The following is a 22323-nucleotide window of genomic DNA, read 5'->3' as shown; positions in this document are numbered from 1 at the left end:
CCTAACACGAGAATGCCAGGCAAACTGATTAGCTGACAAAAATCACTATTGACAGTTTAATACATTGCATTTATCTCTGATTAAATATATCATGTGAAGGATTGTGTTACATATGACAAAATTGTGGGATGAGATTACAAATCTTAAACCCTTATAATTTCTTCATAATCTCCAGACATTCTATTTAAAAAAATATATCACTGTTGCAGCACTTATATGCCCTTTCAAATTCATCTATTCACCCATATCCAAGCTAAACAAACAATTATAAAAATCCATACAGTTTGTTCAATATGCGATATGTATAATCATTATTTGTACTTATATATGAATCATGGTATTATTTTGATAATAAATTTATCACATGATGCTTACATTATTGAGCAGGATTAAAGCTACAGTGTTTGTTGCTTAGGGCTCCATTTCACAACTTAACTAGAATATTGTAATTTGTTAGTTAATTTCCCCCAGGTGGCAATAATGATTTTCATTTATGGTGATATGCCACTCAAAAAAGGCTATACTTTGGCTTCAAAGAGTATGTAAAATTTCATCTGGGTCTTGGTGAACATGTAGGCTTAGATGGCTCTCTGCAATACTCAGTATGGGGGTGAATGGAATGGAAATAGGAAAGAAGATACCTCTTGTGTTTGATGTGTAGATTAATGTAAACTGAAAGAGATTCTTTTCATAGGAGAAAAGTAGAAAAGAAAATATGACCTGATTATGAAACTAATAATTTCAGACTTTGTCATTTAGGTCACATGGAGCCACTAAAGTAATTAGAGTTTAAAAAAATCAAGTTGTATACTCAGTTGGTTACTTTAGCAGTAGTTTGTAGGACTGGTTATAGGAATGGTAGAGAAGGAAGAATAATTTTCAAATATGACAGAGTCTAATTAGATGGATAATCTGAGACTTTTGAGAGAGAAATTTGAGAAAAAACACAAAGGTCAAATGTCAGTCAACGTGGTAAGAAGACAGTGGAGGTCAAGGAAGTAGAAGGATCAGGAATCTATGATTTTTCAGTAAGTTTAATGATAAAGGGGAGTCTCTGGGGGATGATATTTGAATGTGGTAGGATGGCTAAGTAAGGACTTTTATCTTTTTATTTATTTAAAAAATTGTAAATGACTGAGGTAACCTGAGAATGCATTTGGACAGATGAGAAGGATCCAATTGAGAAGAATAAATCAAAGAAGCTTGGGTAGCATGATTATTGTTTGAAAAATATCATAAATGAGACAAAAGGAAATAGGAGTCAGGTAGAGGGATTAGCCCAACTAAAAAATAGGAATACTTCATTTGAAACAAGAGGAAAGGTGGAGAGAAGGATTGATGATACTGAGAAGGTATGGTACGTTGGAGAGGAGTTTAGGAACTCATGTTGAGACAAAGGAAGAAAGAGTATTGAACTTGGGGTCTTGGGACCTGAACGTTAATCCTGGCTGAACACATGCCTATTGTATGAGCAAAACTGGAATCCATTCATGTGTACAAGATCTCTCACTGTCTCCTATTCTCTCCTCCAAAGCTGTATAAGGTATTCTTTTTATGGCACTTGGGAGTTACTTGTCTTTGTTTCTGACAGATTTCTGTCAAATGGCTAAATTGGCTTCTGTGGACAGCAGTTGTTTATTTAAAGGGATTAAAATCTTTTTTGAACAACTATAAAAATAGTAGGAACATAGCATGTACATGACTACATAGCCAATAAGTAAAGATGATAGATGATTTTTCATTTTGACTAGTAAAGAAGAGAGAAAACTTTGACCAAGTACATGAATTTCCATTGATAAGCACATTTATTTTTTAATTATTTTATTTGTTTTCCTTGTTCTACAATCACTTCCATATATCTTAGATTTTTTTCCCTTCCCTTTCCCTCTTTTCCCTCTCCCTCCCCAGTCCCTCCCCAAGATGGCTTGCAATCTTACATAGGTTCTACATGTAATGTTCCTATTAAATACATTTTCACCTTTGTCATGTTGAATAAAAGAATTAAAATGAATGGGAAAAATCATAACACTAAACAGAAAACAAAAGAAAATGATCTGCTACATTCTGCGATTGAGTTCCATAGTTCTTTCTCTGGATGTGGAAGGCATTTTGCCTTAAGAGACTATTGGAAATCTTTTAAGTTCTTGCATTGCAGTGAAGTCTAAGTCTACCAGAAAAAAATCCTCACACATTGTGGTTTTGCTGTGTACAAAGTTCTGGTTCTGTTCCTTTCACTCAGCATCAGTTCATATAAGTCTTTCCAGGTCTCTCTGAAGTAGAAGCACATGTAAAAGAAAGAAAAGAAAGATACTTTATCCAGTGGGTGGAAGTCATATGCTCTCCATTATATAAGGTGATATTATTTGTCACCAGCAGGATGCACGTGGTTTAAATAATTTTCTTGTAGTGGCTGCAAAGGTTCTGTACCCATACAGTCTGAATCAATGACCTTCTAAGCAGTAATAGTCATTTGAAAAACAGATAGCATAAATGAAAGTTGCAGTGTATGGCCATGGAAGAGAACAAATCTAATGGAGATTTCAAGGGGAATCATTCATGAGCCAGGCTTTCTTAACACAGAGCTCTCACTGTGGTAACCAGGTCCTGAGTGTACAGCAAGCAATCAGGTTAGAGAACGTATTACCCATGTAAGTGGTACAGCTTGAAAACATAAATGAGTTCAATTAGGGTTAAGAATTTAATGATGCCAGATATGTTCATACTCACAACTGTGCACCAATATTCCTAGTATCAAAGACTTTGAAAGGGAATAGACCTTAGGAAACTTCATGATGGGAATAAACATGGTTAGCCCTAATCTTCTCATTTTATGGGTTAGGAAACTGAGGCCCAGAAAGAATAAGTGATTTTATCAAATTCTCGCAGGTTTTAAGCCTAGGTCCTCTTTGCCCAATCCATTACTCTTTTGACAAGGACCTGAATGAAGAGACAAGCAGTTGGTAATAGAGAGGAAAGAAGTAACCAGAATCAGAAAGAATGGATAAGTAACAGCATCAAAAGGGGAAAACATATATTATAAAAAATAAAGAATACAAAAAGACAATAGTATTTGGAGTCAGTTAATATCCATTAATGGGCAGGTAGGTGGCACGATTGATAGAACATGGGGCTTGGAGTCAGTGAGAATCATCTTCCTTAGTTAAACCTGACCTCAGACACCTACTATCTGTTTGACCCTGGGTAAGTGACTTGACCTTGTTTGCCTCACTTCCTCATCTGTAACATGAACTGGGGAAGGAGATGACAAACTACTGCAGTATCTTTGCCAAGAAAACCCCAAATGATATAATGAAGAGTTGGGCAAAACTGAAATGACTGATCAAGAAGGAGAATATCCACGAACATATAGGGTGAAGAGTGATTAAATACTGATAATGATTAATTGGCCACTGGACACGTGAAGTGGTGATATAGAGGGAGAGATATTATTTATTTTTGTGGCACTAAGCTGGAGAGAGTTAAGTTTTTAATGGTATAAATATAAAGCAGTGAAGTTGGCTTAGCAATTACACATCCAAATCAGCTGTGTTACTTAGAAGTTACACCTTTCCTACAAAATCATGTGATGATGATGGTAGCGGGTGAAATTTATAAAATACTCTACAGTGTACAAACTGCTTTTCTTATAGTTCCTTTTAGCTTTGTGGCAGCTGAAATAAGTATTGGAAGTGGATTCCTGTCCTTGATGGACAGCCCCAGGATAAACATCAGGATATTGAAATAATCCAACCACATATGACTGATTTAGATATAAAGAGAGAAAAAAAAACTAACCTAAAGAGTAGTGTATTAGAAAAAGAACTAAATTTATAAACAGAGATCACAGCTCTGTGGTAGAAATACATAGTACTACCTATGTGAACTTAGGTATGTCTCAGGACAGAAGGAAATGTGTTTAGCCTTTTACAACATAACTATTATGGAAGTACTTTGAGTTGTTACACATGTACGACCTATATGGGATTGCTTGTTTTCTCAGTGAGGGTAGGTGGGGAGTAAGGGAGAGCATAGGGAACTCAAAGATTTAAGAATGAAAGTTAAAAATTGTTTTAGCATGCAACTGGAAATTAAGCTATATAGGCAATGGAATATACAAAACTATTTTGCCCTATAGGAAAATAGAGGAAGAAGGGTGGGCAATAGAGGGGAGAACAGATTGGAGGAAGGGATGGGTGGGGTGTATGCTGTCCTGGGTTGGGGGTGGAGAGAGATGGGGAGAAACTTTTAAATTCAAATTCTTGTGGAAGTGAATGTTGAGAACTGAAAAATCAATAAATTATACATACATAAAGAAGAGAGGGAATTGGTACCATGTGATGTGACCCCACCCAATAAGAATAGTCTGGTACAGTACTTTATGGATTTGCCAGGAACTACCTTATTTTTAAAATTTTTCTTGTGTGCATTTGTCTCAGCAAGTGGGTAGATGGAGATCCATAAAATCATTTCTTGTTACTCCAAATTGCTACCCTGATCACATGCTACAGCAGAATGATTTCTGGCAGGCTCCCTCAACAGGTACAGAGTACCCAAATATTATTAGTAAAATTTTAAAGGAAGCTCCATGGTCTTTCCCCACAATCAGGGGTACTAATTAACTTTCAAGTGAGTTTTAGCAAAAAGAAAGATGCTTAGGAGAGGCATATTGTTGAAGAAAAGAGTTGGTTCTAATGTGATAAGCAGTTTATTTGTGGGAATAAACAGATTTACTTATTTTGCATAACTCAAACTGTTTCAATATATAAATACTTCACATACTACTAATTTACTTTAAAATCTATTTGGAGGTAGAGAAAGTATTTATTTTTGTTAATTTTAGTGTCTCATAAGTTTTCTTATTTTTTTCACATGATTCAGTTCAAACAATACAAAAGTTTAGAGAAAATTTCCTGCACAACAAGAAACAATATGATTTTGTTTTTAATTGACATTTTGCAGTCTTTCCAGGAAACATAAAATCTAATATTTTCTCAAAATTGAGTCTCAGTCATTATGAAAACCAGTAGGAAAACTAAAAGCCAGATGAAGCTCACTTGCATACTTGAATCAAAAATGGAGAAGTTATTAATGTATTTTGAAGGGCACAGAAAAATGCAGGATTAAGTCAAGAATAATTTTGAAACATAGGAAACAAATCTTGCAATCCACTGGACTACTGAGGAGGCAGTGCAGCAAGAGAGAAGGTAGAAGGCTGGATGGGGCAGGGGTTTGAAATATGCTTTACATATTTTTCAATTTTGCCCACTTATATCCTCCATACTGCACAAACCAGAGTGCTTGGCAAAATACATAACTTAATAATACCTGCTACGATAAATAATATCAAAGATTTAAACTAGAGTGGCCCCTAGAATTTCTTCCACAGGAGTGGAAAATAGGGAAAAAGTTGGAAGTAAAGTTACAAGATCCATGGCTCAAAAGCAGTTGTGTTCAAAGAAAAAGGGCAGTGGATTTAGAGCCAGAAGACCTGGCTATGATTCTTTACTGTGCTCCTGGGTAACCATGTTGTTGTGATTATTGATAAACCACTGAACTTTACTTCAACTCAGGTTTCTCAGTTGTAAAATATGTATAATGATACCTTATTAGCATCATCTGGATAATTATAACTCATAGAAATAAGGCAAGAAAATCCTTTTCATGAATTCTTATATGTTAAAGTACCAAACAAATGTGAGTTATTTTTGTTCATTGGCTTAATGCACTTAGATTAGTTATTTGTGCCCTTTGAACCTTAGTTTCCGCATCAGGATATATTAATGCTGGTTTTACCTTTCAACTGTCAAGACCAATTGGGAAAAAAGTGTAGAATCTGACAACCTTAAAAGTATTAGTAGTTTTGTTTTCTTAACTTCTTCAGTCCTTCGGAAAGTAAGAAGTGTATTTATTTATAGATACCAACTTCTTTAACAAAGAGGTTTACTCTTAGTTCTTCAGTAATAGCCTATGGTCCTTATTGATAATATACAAGGTCTTATTCAAGAGAGGAAGAGAAGTTAATCAATAACACAATGCCAACTTTTATTTGTAGGTGGGGCTAAAGGCAGCAATTAAAAATTAATTTCCACAATCAGCTTAGGCTGGGTTGGAATTTTGTGCCACATTGAACATAACTATCATTTTGCTGTTGTAAAAAGAAAAAAAAAAACCCAACATTCTTAGAAAGATTGGAAGCCATATGTTGATACTTTCTTAATATGTTGAGAAATACAGCAGCTTTGTTTTGTTTTCTGTTCCCTTCTTAAGTGTGCTTGTAAGTTGTCCTGCCTATATGTTAATCGACGAAAGCCTGCAAAGTTTGTGTTTGAGAGCAGTTGATTGCTGGCAGCAAAAAATTCCAACTGTGTTGGCACCAGAGATAGTGTCTCCCAATTTTCTTCGAGGATCATCACCTTTGTTCTGAAAAGCTGCCTCACGTTGTGAACAGAAGTCATATGTTTGAGATTTTCTGCTTTGGCACCCAGGAAATCAGTGTGATTGAGTAAACATATTAAACTTACCCTGCATTTCCAGCCTGAGCAGATGTTAAGTACAAGCTTATCCACCTACGTTCAACCCAAGAGAGTCCACATCCACAGACTGCTTCATTTTCTTCTTTCATTTCATGTAGAGGCATACATTCTCACTGGCATATATAAATGTGGCATTTAAGGCAATCAGAAATGGTTCCACATCTCATTTGATTTCCACAATTGTTGCTGTAACGACAGACTACAGAGGAGAGAGGCTTAATTTCCCTGGCATATCTTCCCACGTGGAAGCTACAGCATTCCAGGAGAGCCAATATTCGATAATAACAGCACAATTCCTCACAGCCTCACAATTTCAGATCAGCACACATCTTCACAATATAAGGTTGATTTGCCTTTAACCAAATAAAAATGTAAAGAGATCTGGAAGCAATGGGCAATCTAGATCATTAGATGATTGATGTAAAATTAGAGTATATTTAAATGAGAATAGATTGCAATTATCAGGAAGCTCAGAAAACTTTGAGTACATTGTTGATTTGGTAGCAAATCTCTGTTGCTTTATTTTCTACTCTTGGTAGAAATATAACTGTTGGATAAAATTTAAAATAGTTTACCCTAAATGCCTAATATTTCTGAATATTTATTTCCCTCTATTTTCCACCGAACACCTTCTCCTCTGGTCAGGCTGCTCTCTTTTCTGTATTATGAAAAACTATAGTCATTCCTACCTCCATACTTCTACAGTTTCCTTTTGCCCTTTATGCATCATAAGTCTTTTTCAACTTTCACTATCTAGATTGACACAGAATCTTCTCTAAGGGTTCTAATGTTTTCCAGGATTTATCTTATGCCCTGCCTCTACATGCTCTTGGCAATGCTATATTCCCTACTAAAAAATTCTAAAGAGTTCAGGGGTTTTTCATCTTTCCCTGAAGATTACCTTTATTTTATCTGCTTTCTCTTCAGATTAGATTGTGAGTTCCCTGTAGTCAGGAACTCTCCTTTATTGTTTGTATTCACAGTGCTTAGCATAGTGTTTGGCACACAGTAAATGCTTATAAATGATTTTTTTTTTCATTCATCACATTACATTAAAGCACTGTTGGGATATGATTTATCAAGACTACTTGGCAAAATGAGTTACAGGGGTCAGTGGCAACACAGAGGAGTATTCTTGTAGATGCAAATATAGTGATAATGGCAATGAGAGGGTTGAATAGATTTACCTGGAATAAGAATGGAAGATGAGAGCAGGAAGAGGACAAGAGGCTGGTGGTAGTTCAGGGATCCTAATGAAGAGCTTTGAAGTAAAGCAATAACTACCATTTCCTTTCCCTTACAGGTGGGTGAGGACATGTACAAATTTGCAAGCATTTGCATTCTTAGCTGTATTTACATGGATTCAACTGAATTTACCAGCCCACATTCATTTTTTAGAGCTATTTAGTTTAAGGAAACAAATCTACCAATGTCATTAAATAAATGAACAAAATGAGCAATGGAACATTTCATGGTTCTTATTGAAAAATGAACAAATGCTACTCCATTAATGAAAGTCACTAGTGTAATGCAATGTTAAGACTGAAGTGGCTCTTTCCTATCATTTAAAAAAAAAACTAGTTCTGGAAAAGGCTACTGTGGTAAACAAAATATGATTGTCATGGCAACATACACTTCAGCTTTTAACCTTTCATCACAGACAGAAATGTCTTTTTTTACCATTAAAAAAAAATTTTCATAGTTTGTAATAACAGTGCTGACCTATGAATCTGGTATTTTCTGGAAGGTAATAATTGGCAAAGCCTCAGGCTCTCAACTTTTCCATCCAATCAGTGCCTGAGAGTGTTTCACCCAGGGTTATGTTTACTTACTGAAAGCATTTTATTTCATGTGCTCTGAAACATAAAGAATAAATTGTTCCAAGTTTGTATTATTTGAATAATGTAATGTTTTTTAAAAATATAAACTAAGTTATTGTTTAAGCATCTTACACATTTCTTGAATTTGAAAATCGTGTGTGTGTGTGTGTGTGTGTGTGAGAGAGAGAGAGAGAGAGAGAGAGAGAGAGAGAGAGAGAGAGAGAGAGAGAGAGAGAGAGAGAGAGAGAGAGAGAGAAGAGAGAGAGAAACAGAGAGAAACTCTATCTATGGGTATAGGTCTGCTTATGGTAAAATCTTTGGAAAGTAGAAAATATGGAAAGGTGATGAAGTGAGCATTAACTCACTGTAACTCCTACATTTACCTCCAAATAACCATAAAATAGCACCCCAAAACAAACCCTGGTAAAAGAGAACCAGCAAAATGATGAAGTGAAACAAAATTTTAGTTAAAGAAACTTGAAAGATTGGCAAGAAAGTTTTGTCTCACTCTGGTTAAGAAGGAACGTAGTCCAGGACAGAAAGTGTCCCAGCAAGCCCACAGCAAGCCTCATCTCAGGAAACCAGTGGTAGATCCTGAGACCCAGTGTGGTGGAATAGGCAAACTCAAATACCCCCACATGCCTCAGTGTAGCCAGGGGAATGGGCAGATTCCCGCTCCCAAAACTACCACATGCTTCAGCATAGCTCTGGGTAAACAGGCTACTTAAAGCAGCCAGAGCACCACATACTTTAGCATAGCCCAGGGGAAACAGAGAAACAGCCCACTGGCCCCAGAACATGCCAGACACCAGGAATAGGACCTCAATTCAGCACCAGGTAAGCTATCTCAGACCCCTACAGAGTCTAGCAACACTAGCTACCCCTCAATCCCTACCTCTCAATGCAGCACGAGACATGAATGTCCCCCATGGGCCTCAGGACATCAGTGCTGGTTTTTTCTAACCAAGTAAACAGCTCAGGCCTACAGCCATTGACACAAGAAGCTTGAGTCAGTGACACTTCAACCATATGAGCAGAGCTCAAATTTAAAAGAAAGGGAAAAGGCCAAAAAAGATGAGCAAAAAAACAAGAAAAAAAAAATCTGACTATAGAAGATTATTACAGATAAGAGGTTATTACAGAAGATCAATACACAAACTCAGAAGAGGAGAACAATGTCAAAACACCTGTGAGCAAAACTCCAAAGAAAAATAGGAATGTTCACAAGCTCAAAAAAACTCATAGAAGAACTCAAAGAGGCAATGAAAAATCATATAAAAGAGTTGGGAAAAAATTGGGGAAAGAAGTGAGATTGATGCAAGAGTTCTTCAAAAAGAGTAACAGCTTAGCAAAAGAAAACAATTGCTTACAAAGTAGAATTAACCAAATGGAAAAGGAGACACAATTTTCAGATGAAGAAATCAAAGTTATATATAGGTCTATGAAGACGTGCTCTTAACCACATTTAATTAGAGAAATGTAAAGAAAAACAACTCTGAGGTACCACCTCATACCTATCAACTTATCTAATATGATAAAAAAAGGAAAACAATCACTTTTGGAGGGGATGTCGGAAAATTGGGACACTGATGCACTGTTAGTAGAGTTGTGAATTGATCTAACCATTTTGGAGAGAAATTTGGAACTATGCCCAAAGGGCAACCAAACTGTGCACTCCTTTTGATCCACTACTAGATCCGTATTACAAAGAGATCGTGAACAAAAAGGAAAAACACCTACATGTGCAAAAGTATTTATAGCAGCACTTTTTGGGGTAGCAAAATATTTGAAACTAAGGGCATATTGAAATTGAGGAGAATGGCTGAACAAGTTGTGATGTATGAATGTAAGGGAATTCTGTTGTGTAATGAGAAATGATAAGCAGACAGATTTCAGAAAATCCTGGAAAGACTTGTATGAACTTATATGAAATAAAATGAGCAGAACCAGGAAAACCTTGTACCCAGTATTAGCCACATTGTGTGATGATCAACTCTGAATGACTCAGCTCTTTTCAGCAATACAGTGATCTAAGACAAATACAAAGGACTCATACTCTCATGAAAGAAAATGTTATCCATATCCAGATAAATATCTGATGGATTCTGAATGCAGATAGAAGCATTGTATCACTTACTTTATTCTTTTTTTGTGGTAGTTTTCCTTTTTGATCTGTTTCTTATTTCACAACTGACTAATATAGATATATGTTTACATGATAACACATGTATAACCTATATCAAATTGTCTACCATTTTTGGAAGAAGGGAAAGAAGTAAGGGAAGGAGAAAATTTGGATCTCAAAATCTTGTAAAAATGAATGCTAAAAACTGGCTGGCCATGCATTTAGGAACAAATAGTATTTAAAAAAGTGGAAAATGTAGACTGGTTTGTAAATTGAAAATATGAGTTCTGATAAGTCACCAGATTTTAGCATGTTTCTTTTATGAGTAACACATTTTGGAAGCTGAATAGTATTAAGTGTATGATATCTAGGAAAGACATTGTGATTTTTCCCAGCTAGGGAGAAAATACCCAAGATTTATTTTTCATTTACTCGCTCAAGGAATAAGTCTATATATTTGCTGAGACTTGATTTAAATGCAGTAGTAATTTGCCTTTTTTGGTTGGTTAATGCCTCTTTTAGACTGAGAGCTCATATCTTGAGGATGGAAACCATATTTTTATTGTTTTTGTTCAGTCATTTCTTGGGTTGTTTCTTTGTGACCCACTGTATGGTTTTCTTGGCAAAGATACTGGGGATGTTTGCTATTTCCTTTCTTCAAGAAACTGAGGCAAATAGGGTTAAGTGACTTGTTTAGGGTCATATAGCTAGCAAGTGTATGTTGTCAGACTTGAAGTCAGGAAGAGTCTCTTCCTGATTTCAGGTCTGGCAGTCCAACCACTGCACCAACTTGCTGCCCTAGGGATTATGTTTACCTTTTATGTATACTCTCGTAGGTCAGCTACATATAAAATGGGGTACTTAATTGTGTCCTTAGTTGCTGAAGAAGACCATGTGACCAGAGAAATAATGACATAACTTGCACTTGACTTTGTTTTGAGTGAGGGAGGGCTATGCAGGTCACCAACCTCATTTCTCCTCCAGAGCCATCTGAATCCAGTGACCAGATATTCATCAGGATGACTGGAGATGACCCAGAATGCAGTGGGAGACCTTGGGCCCTTTAGGCTAAAGGCTTTGCAGGAACTTACTTAGGGTGAGGCAGCACCCATTCATTGAACAGGCCTGTTTAAGAAGTAACCAGGGAATGGCCCTTTTAATGAGGCCAAGAAAAAGAAAGACATCAGGTAGGAAGGAAAATAGCAGCAGTTATTATTGATAATCACTCTAGGTGAGAGGCCAGAAGAGTCCTTGGGGAGGGCCTAGGTCATCTCCAGTCATCCTGATGAATGTCTGGTCACTGGATTCAGATGGCTGTGGAGGAGAAGTGAGGCTGGTGACCTGCACAGCCCTTCCTCACTCAAAGTCAAGTGCAAGTCATGTCATCATTTCTCTGATGGCATTATCTTCTTCAGTAGCAAAGGATGAACACAATCTTGTGAGTAGATGCAGCAGGATGAATGGAGATCCAGCTCCTCTCCTTTCTGTCTCCCCCTCTTCCTTCTCCTCTGCAAAGGAAGGTAAATTTCAATGGCCAAAAGATGTTCAGTTGACTTGGGTTTTGTTAGCTCCTTTCCTTTCCTTTCCTTTCCTTTCCTTTCCTTTCCTTTCCTTTCCTTTCCTTTCCTTTCCTTTCCTTTCCTTTCCTTTCCTTTCCTTTCCTTTCCTTTCCTTTCCTTTCCTTTCCTTTCCTTTCCTTTCCTTTCCTTTCCTTTCCTTTCCTTTCCTTTCCTTTCCTTTCCTTTCCCAAAACCTTAAAACTACTACACTTTGAAACTGGGATGCCAATGGGCCCCTGCCCAATGGCTCTTCTGGACCCTCCTAGCTTTAGGGAGTGCTTAATAATAATTTAATGAAAGAGAATTGTTCTCTATTTATATCAGTTTTTTTTTTTAATTTCCATGAGTTCATTAAAAAATTTCTAGAGCACACATGTAATTTCCATTTGTAGCAATTCTTTTAGTTGTATGAGAATGTTATTGAAATCAAAACACTTGCCCCCACATTAAAACCTGGAACAAAGAAACAGAGAGAGCATAAGATAAAGAAAGCATGAGAGTTCCTGGATGTCTGCTTAACTTTACATTTTGTTCAATTGAAAGGTTAAAGTTATGTTGTATACTCAATGAGAAATAAAGAAGGGTTCAACCAGGACTTTAAATAGGGAAAACCAATGGCTTTCCTGAGAAAATATCTTTATAAAGTGATTCCTTTTATTAAATGAAAGTGTCATAAATTGCCCAAATAGAAAATGAAGTACTATTTAAGTACAATTTTAAATGCTTGTAAGGGAATTAAAACGTAGATGGTCATAGACTGCTGACTAAAAGCTGCAAATGGAGAGGGAGGGCTTACTGATGTGAAAGGTGAGTGAAAGAAGGTGGTCTTGACCTGAGCAGCAGAGTAGGATCAAGGGCACAGCAGGAGAGAGGGGTTACCTTTGACAAGGAACAGGGGCACCTCTTCTTTTGAGACAAGAATGACTGCAAAACAACTGTGATGACTAAGCTAAGAGAGTTTGGACCTAGTTCCTTACTATGGATCTATGTGGAATAATTTACTTTGTTTTGAATTGTGACATTGGTTTTATATATTCATTTGTTCTATGTGTTACTTTTTAGTCATTCATTTGTTCATTCAGTCCAACATTTATTGACCCTTGTTTCATGGCACAGTATCTCCAATATAATAGGAAATAAATAATTTAGAAAATATTAGCATAGCTAATATACAATATATCTATTGTAAAGCATCTTGAAAACCTTGGAATGCTATATAAAATGTTTCAGGTACTATTTTATTGTTGTTTTATTGACCTAAAGTTTAAAACTTCAGTGTCATCCTTGAACCTTCAGTCTCACTCAGCTCACAATTATGTTCTATTGACACATTTTTTCTTTTCTGTCTCTACATCATTTCTTCTTCTGAGCCTTATCACTTCTAATCTGAACTATTGACATAGCACTGGTTGTTTCAACTCCAATTCATCTTTCAGTTACCTAACAAATTGATATTTCTTAAAGGGAAAAGTATTTCCACTCAAATTTCAGTGATTTTTTTATAATCTCTAGAATAAAATTTAACTTCTCTTGACTTTTGAAGTCAAAATTTGGTACAGTCCTATCTTTCAGTCTTCTTACACATTACTCCTCTCCATTTATGATCTTGTCCTGCCACCCTGGTCTACTTGTTCCTTACACAAGACACTCCTTCCATCTTCATGCCTTCACATTGACTCTCCTCCATGCCTATGATACCTTCCTTTTTTACATCTCTCTCTTAGAATCATTGGCTTTCTTTAGGATGTAGCTTTAATGTCACCTTCAGTAGGACTTTCCTGGTCCTCCTGCGTGCTATTGCTTTCCTCTCATATTACCTTCCTTCTGTAATGTATCAATTACTTATATTTTTGTTTTCCCCATTTGAGTGCAACTACATTATGGTTTGACTTGGTTTTGTTTGTTTACTTATTTTGTTCTCGCTCTTTATTTTCCCAGAATTTAGCACATTGCTCAGGAAGTGAATGATGTTTGTTGATTGATTGAGACATGATTATTAAGATGTGAGACTTACACACCTGGCTTCTGGATGAACAAGATGGAGGACTATCATCTATGACCTCTCAAACCTCTCCAAAGCAGAAATTATGCACCAAAGATAAGGAAATTTAAGCTGTCTCCATAAATGACACTAGGAATCCAGACAGTTTTATTTTAAAAAGGTCATGAAGTGATACCCATACTGAGATTTCTCAGCACCTCACTATAAATAGAGAGTTTGCACTAGCCTAGCCACACAGTATTGAAACAAAACTCCATATCTTTGTGTCCTCTCCCTTTTTATTGCTTTAGAGATCCAGGCAGTAGTCTGTGAAAGTCTCTCAGTCCAAGAAAGATAACCTGCATTCCTCTGGATTAGGACATTTGTCATGGGTCATGACTAGAAAATTTTCTATGGGCCACACAGCTAGTGCTTTGGCACACAGTCTTCTGTGCTGAAAAAGATCTCTCTGAGAGTGCTAGAAACATAGGGTGAGGGCAAGGACATATGCCTGGGCTTGAAATGGGACTTAGCACCACATCTCCCACACCCTCCTCCTAGAAGCTCGGAGTACCAAATTACAAAATCCCATAGTACCAGTGTGGCAGCCAACAGAATTGTTGGTGCTGGGCCAGAGAGTGGAGGATCAAAAGGAGAAGGAAAAGATAAAGTGCATGTTTTGGGTGTAATGGGGGTTAGTACTGGGTGATATTTCACTAAAAATTAGCAAAATTTTTCAGCATCCAGCTGGGCCCAGTTCTTTCCACCCAAAAGTCACTTGTGGAAGAGACCTAAGTTCATGTACTGGTGGGAGGAGGCTTAAGTGCTCTGAGATTCAGCCCACAAGGAAACCAACATCAGAGGAGAGAGAATCAGTGAGAAAGTGAGGTATAGGGGAAAGTAAGGGGGAAAAAAGAGAAAAATTACAAAAGATCTCAGGAAGAAAAATAAAAACAACTGTGAAACTTTAAGCAGATAAATTAACAGAAATAAACAAACATTGACATCAGAACGAAATATGGCCCCTATATTTAGGAAATCAAGTCAAGCATTTATGAATAAATACTATGAAACAAAATAAAAATATCCAGTGGTTGATAAGATAGAATATTCTTGGAGAGTTGAGGAGAATGTGGTATTGCCACATACCATTCTTGAATGGTTTGAAAGAGAATTACAAGAACAGAATTTATGTCCTGAACAGCAAAAATAATGTACGGAATAGAAAAACTGGAATATGCAATTGAATCCATAAACTTTACCAAAGAAATAAGAGAGAACAATAAAATGAAAATGCAAATATACAAAAGTTAAAGACAATCTAGAAGAGAAGTAAAAAAAAATGACAACATTAAAGCAAAATATGCTCATGATACAAGCAAAACATACTGATTCTGAAGACAGGTTATGAGACAACCAGAGGATCATATGTCTCCCAGAAGAGCATAATGGGATGAAAACCTCAAATTAACAACATAAATCAAGAATAGTATAAGAGAACTGGCCAGAATTTCTGTTGATAGTAAATGAAATGCTAACTGAAAGAATTCATAGACTTTCTCCCCCATCCCCCCTAAAAATAGATACTGCACACTCCAAGACACCAAGTGGTTAAATTTAACAATTCACTTTCAGAGACAAGTACTATTAGTAAATACAAATGAAAGTGAAATACAGGTGAAAAGAAATCTAAATATTATGCTTGGCTTCCATGTTTAATCACGTTACTTGTATAAATTAATATATGACTCATAATCTTGTTATTACTACTTTTTCTTCCCTAGAAGATTAGGAAAATTTGAGGAAATGGTGGGAATTGTGGGAAACCCCACCTCTGAACAGTTTTTACCACAGCATTCTTGAACACAGAATTTGAACACAAAACTGCTTGATCTACTGGAATTAATGCTAGCAAAATTTAAAGGAAAAACTGCATTTGAAAATCCATTATTTATCCATTAAGACAGATAATTACTCAAAGGAAATAGACTTCATGCTTACATAATAATTTGAATGGATGAATCATGCATATCATTCATGTGTTGATATATGTTTGTTGGCTATTCTGTCCTAAACCCAAGTGGTATTAGAAATACCATCCAAACATCAGAGATATTATCCAAGAAACATGATTGGAAAAAGTGGTAGGACAAACATGCAGCAGGAGTAAAAAATGCTCAAAATCTGTGCTGATACCCATGGAACATATAAAGACTTCCAGTACTTTGAATAGATTCTCTGAGATGGTGCTATGGAGGATTTTGTTAAATGTTCTGGATCAGAAGGGATTGTTTGCTTGCAAACTGTACTGATGAAGGTAATGCCTACTTTTATTTTAGTTCCTTCCTTCCTTCTTCCTCTGTTGTCCTTCATCTTCAAAGAAGACCAAAATGACATCATCATGATAAAATGAAATTTCAGTGTGTCTGACTGTGGCTGATCAGATCACTATGACCTCGGAATGCTCTACTACAGGTTGGGCACAGGTAGTCTATGTGAATATTTGGAGTGGATATCCCAAATTTGAGCATCCTACGTTTACTTTGTGCTATCTCAATTCTGCTTTGCTCAAAGAGCACAGCAGCCTTTCTGATGTGGGCATGCCATGCTGAGTGGTCCTGTGTCAGTGTCTCTCATGTTGCACAGTCAAATCCAAAGTTCATGAGAGAGATCTTGAGAGTGTCCTTGTATCACTTCTTCTGACCACCATGTGACCACCTGTCCCATGTGAGTCCTCCATAAAATTATCTTTTTGGCAAGTGTACATTTAACATTCAAACAACATAGCCAGCCCATTAGAGTTGTGCTCTCTGAAGTATAGTTTGAATACTTGGCAGTTCAACTTGAGCAAGGACTTCAGTGTCTGGTACCTTATCCTGCCAGGTGATCCTCAGAATCTTCCTAAGACAGTTCGAATGGAAGTGATTCAGTTTCCTAGCATGGTACTAGTAGACTGTCCGTGTTTCACAAGCTGAATTCCTGACTCAGTAAGAAGGTAGATGAAATTCAGTTTTATGCTGATAGTAGCAATTCAAAGAGCTTTTATGATTCCTTGAAAGCTATTTATGGACCAAAATCCTATGGTGCGTCACAACTACTCAGTGCTGATGAAGCCACATTGATTAGTGATAAAAACATGATTCTAGAGAGATGGGCTGAACATTTCCATAGTGTTCTCAACAGACCATTATCAATCAATGCTGAGGCCATTGACTGCTTACCTCAGGTTGAAGTCAATCCCTCCTTAGCTGAACTTGCAACTGAAGAAGAGGTTTTGAGGATCATTAGGCTACTTTTATTTGGCCAAGCACCTGGAGCTGATTCTATTCTAGCTGAGATTTAAAGGTAGGGGGACCATTGCTCCTATAAAAGCTGATTGAAATTTCCTAGGTTATATGGCAAGAAGTGGTTATTCCCCCAGGAGTTCAAGGATGCCTCCCTTGTCCATCTCTATAAAAGTAAAGGGAATAGACTGATTTTATTATAGAACCATTGAAGTATTGACAGATGTGTATCAGTGAAGATAGAAATAGAAAGATAGAAACAGAAGACAGAAATGGAAGATAGAAAGAAAACCTTTCAATAGCAAGGTTGTATAAAGATAGTTTGGATAAACAATCATGTAACATTTTGAGCTGGAGCTAACCTTGTGTTTTTTTTTTTTTAAATAAGAACAAGTCACTTTCATTTGATATTTGATTTACAAAATGTCAGAAATAATACAACTAGGATATATTTTAATAGCAAACAATCACAGTGTTTTCTTAAATTATTAAAAAACCCCAACATTTTCATGCTTTCCCTCCCAGACGTTTCTTGATGAAGTATCCTACTAACTTCTGGGGTCTCTTTTGATACTCAGCAAGGACCTCATGAGAGCTGTTAATCTGATCTTCATGGAGACGATTTAAAAGAGTGACACACATGACAGCGGCTTTGATGCCACTAGCACCACACATGGCTGCAAAGATAGAAGACTCCATCTCAATGTTTCTGATTCCTGCATCATAGGCCGCCTGTAAATATTCTTGCCTATCCTTGTCGGTATATGAGCAGAAAGCACCATCCAGCCGAGCTTGACCTTCATAGAAATCTAAGGTACACATGGTGTCCCCCATAACAGTATTAAACTCATTCATCTCCTTGGCACATGCCATTAATTCTTGATTTAGGTCATCACTGAGTTCTGTATTTCGCACTATGCGTTTCCCCAATACAATCTGTTCAAATTCAGGTTTGAAGCAAGAATCCGTAGCTTTTCTAGTTACCACCACTGAACCAGGCTCCAGACCTATTCCACCACTCGTGCCAATGTGAATGACAACAACATCCGAACACTTGGCATGATACAGTAACTTGATGAGTTCATGTAACATGATTCCAATAGAAGGAACTCCCATACCATGACTAACTGATAACACAGGTCCAATCTTATACATGGCATAGCGGTCAGTTCCTTCACAAATGTTAGGATGGTCCATGCCAGGTTGTGAAAGTCCCAACTCTTCACCAATGTAGGTAATGAAAGCTTTCATCCGGGCAGGACTTCCTCCAACACATACAAACTTTACATCTCCAAACATGGCCTGTAAATCATGGGTTTTAGTTCCAAGATTGAAATGGTAAAGAATATCTTCCTTCATTTCTGAGATATTTGGGTTTGAAAGGCGAATTGAGTATTCACCTGAACACTGCCAATTTCCAGATTTCTTTTCCTGAGTTGTCATTCTTTAGCAGCAATTGGACTCTGAGCTGCGTGCGCTGGGTGGGCTGCTGATCCTAGTCGCTAACCTTGTGTTTTGTAGACATGGCCTTACGTGTTTGACATCATTCTGGATTCAACTCTACTGTATTGATGGATTGATTGACTCAGAGCCGTCCTTGCCCCATCATCCAGGGTTGATGTCCTAATTCATAGTCATAATATACCTTAATTGCATCACTTTGGGACATTAGTCATTGTTGTTCTTTTACTGCATATTCTGGAATAGCAGGCCACAAAAATATGTTTATATTAGAGAGAGAATTTACTTTTTTGGTAAATTTATTTACTATTTCATTTAGGATATATCTACATTTTTATTTATATAGCTTATGATCCTACTGAATCAACCATGTTAATAAAGAAATTTAGTCATGAAAACATCTTTTAAATTTTTAATAATAATCATTTAAATATTTATATTGTTTGAACACCAAACATTAATTCAATAGCTAATTAGAAGAATAAAAGTATATCTTTCAGGAAGGGACAATTACTAAGGACAACATTTTATTTTATTAATTTATTTTTAGTTTTCGATTTTCACTTCCACCAGATTTTGAGGTTCAAATTTTCACCCCATCTCTGCCCTCTCCCCCACTCCAAGACAGCGTGCATTCTGATTACCCCTTCCCCAAATTTTCCCTCCCTTCTATCCCCTTCCCTTCTATTTTCCTGTAAATCAAGAAAGATCTCTATACTCCATTGTGAGGAAAATATTTCACATCAGACATAGGAACTCAGCTCACTTTAAAGGCAGAGTTACTCTGTCACAGGTGTGGACTTAAATCTAACATGCTTCATTGATATGCCCCACTTAGAAATCAGCAGTCAGGAAAAGATTGCAGGAAAAATGCATACTAAGAAGAGAAAATGAAGGTGTCTTACATCATTCAGGACTTAGTGTAGTAGAAATAGGTGTGGAATATTGATGATTACATCCATACCATCCTAATGAGTTCCATGAAGACATTAGAGAGCAAGAAGGATTCGCTTGATTACAAATGAGAAGGAGGTTCCAGGTGAAACTGAGATGGGATCAAGAGCACAATTGAAAGGAAGGCTTAACGTGTCAAAGAGTGAGGAATTGTCTCTGAGAGAAAGAGAATGGTTAAGCACAAAAGATGGCCCAGTGCGGATTGCTTACATCTGGGCCTTTCTCTTTCAAGCTTCCGCTCCTCAAATCCCAACATATTCATAATTACAGCCATGCTTGTCCACTTCAGGGCAGCATCATGTCCTCAAAACAACGTAGGCATATTCCCTTAATGCAAGCCATTCCACTGAAGCATGGGATGCTTTTACTCTTACATATCCATAGGATTAAAAAGTGCTGTCGTAAAAAAGAACATTGGTTTTGGAAACAGGTGACCTGGTTTCAAATCTTTCCTCACAGGAAAGATTTCTATGTGTGACCTTTGGCAAAATACTTAATATCTCTGGGCTCACTGCATCATATATAAAGTGTGGGAATTAGACTAAATGATTAGATAGCCATAGAGGTTACTTCCTATATCTGTGCTCCTGTGACCTCTATGAAAAGTCAAAAATGTGTTTCATAGGTTATCAAAGCATATTCTTCCTCTGCTGTTCTGAATATGAATCACCTTTGGGAGCCACTGAATAGAAAAGTGAATCAATTTTCCTCTATTGGCAAGCTCAGTAACGAGGTTTCTGAACATTTAGTGAATCTTCTTCAACTTTCAAAAGGAAAATGGATGTGGTTGAAATGCCAGAGATTTTGATTTCTTTTGTAAGTTTTCTTAATAGATATTTTACATGAAAAGCCCATAACTTCCAAGAAAATAACCTGAAAGATTTGCCACACTCTGATTTCAAGTATAAAACAGAGACTAAGAGATCCAGAAAATAAGAACATTTATTTCTCAAGATATGAATGCAATGTGATTAGTAAAAAGAACATTGCATTTAACAACCTCAAGCAACTAAAAAAAAAAAAGGAAAGGAAAAAATGAAGTTTCCCATTACATTGAAGTGGTAAATGAAAAGTAGAAACAACTGTGCCATCAGAACGTTTAACAAACCATAAGTCAAATCCTTCTTAGGATAAGTAGCAACTTAAAATTTAATTCTTCTGTGGAAAACTGTAATACGATATGCTTTACTTACACCAAGTATGCTTGTGTGTCAGGGAGGAGGGAGTTAAGAATGAAAATGCAATGTAGGAATGAGGGAGAGTTTGCAGACCTATGATATCATTCATGTAGGGAAGTATGGGAGAGGAAATCTATTCCACCATTGCATATCAGTAACTAATAACTGTTCTACAGCTTATAGTCTTAGTTAATTGCTTGGAAGTAAGAAAATTAAGAGGTAGAGCTGAGGAGGGAAAACATTCCATTCCTCCAGTATAATGACATGGAGATAGAAGGAATGTCCTATATAAGAACAAGTAGACAAAAGTGGTTAAGCATAGATTGAATGATGGTAGAGTTATGTGTAAGAAGAATGGAAAATTAGGAAGTTTATGAAGAACTTTAAATGTCAATGGAAGACTTTATATTTGATCTTGGAGTAAATAGAATCAGCAAAGTTTATTGAGTGTGGGGGAGGAGTCTGTGACATAGTCAGACCATACCTCAGGAAAATTATTTTGCAACTTTGAGGAATGAAATTTATTTAGAAGGTTATTACAATAGTCCAAGATAAGATATTTGGGAGTGATTTAGAATGAGAAGCTGAAGATGACATAAAAGTGTGATGGTATCTGTAACAGTAAGTTCAAAAGAAGAGAGGGTTTGGGTGAAAGATTATGACTTCTGTTTTGTAGATGTTGAGTTTGAGTTGCCTAGAGAACATCCACATATCTGCTTATTTAAGATTAGAGCTCAGTAGTGAGATTGGGACTAGATGTATAGGAATAGAAAATGTCTATGTAGAGATAGGACAGTTGTATTCATTGGAAGTCATGGCTTCACCAAGTAAGATGTCATTCATAAAGGTAAAAGGGGTGATGCTCCAGCATAGAGACCTGGAGGACATTCACATTTAGTGGGGTTGGCACAGATGAGGATTTAGTCAGACTGAAAAAACAAAACAAAACATGTAGTCATATATACAGGAGAGAACGAAGAGAGAGCAGTCACAGAAATATGAGGAGAGGATATTCAGGGAAAATGATGTGGATTGAAAAAAGGGCATTAGATTTGATGATTAAAAGATTATTGGTAACTTTGAAAAGGCTAATTTTAGTTTAATGATGAGGTCAGTAGTTAGAGGAATAATGCAGAGTTGAATATATTCACTAAGCAATCAAATTACGGAAATTATAGGGGGGAACAGCTAGTATTGAGATGATAGCCTAGGAACTGAGGTTCATGAAAGGAATGGAATTCATGGTAACCATGAAGAAGAGGGTTGTTTCAAAAGTATAGAGGAAGAGGGAAGTATGAAGTAATGGTGGTAAAGGTAAGATTGTCAATTTGTCAATGGAGAAAATATAAGGTATATTCTCATGTTTCTACCTTAACCACTGAGTTTGTGGTTGGGGGTCAGAAAACAAAACAAAGCAAAACATAGCTA

At 36.6% G+C, this 22323-nt stretch overlaps 2 long non-coding RNA genes and 1 pseudogene across 2 annotated transcripts in view; 1 reads left to right on the top strand and 2 right to left on the bottom strand.

The window, feature by feature from the left end:
* LOC140511384 (uncharacterized) overlaps positions 1–22323 on the top strand; it is a 304185-nt gene that overhangs the window by 242844 nt on the left and 39018 nt on the right. The gene's annotated exons all lie outside the window — the stretch shown is intronic.
* LOC140511386 (uncharacterized) overlaps positions 1851–22323 on the bottom strand; it is a 63023-nt gene continuing 42550 nt past the window's right edge. The window contains exon 3 of the long non-coding RNA XR_011969536.1: positions 1851–2270. This is a non-coding gene — a long non-coding RNA (uncharacterized lncRNA). The remainder of the gene's footprint in view (positions 2271–22323) is intronic.
* LOC140511383 (uridine phosphorylase 1 pseudogene) lies at positions 17674–19039 on the bottom strand (annotated as a pseudogene).

This window comes from Notamacropus eugenii, chromosome 6 (genome assembly GCF_028372415.1).
Source record: "Notamacropus eugenii isolate mMacEug1 chromosome 6, mMacEug1.pri_v2, whole genome shotgun sequence".
NCBI lineage: Eukaryota > Metazoa > Chordata > Mammalia > Diprotodontia > Macropodidae > Notamacropus > Notamacropus eugenii.
Note: the sequence above shows the minus strand (reverse complement) of the source record. Positions and strands in the feature narration are given on the sequence as shown.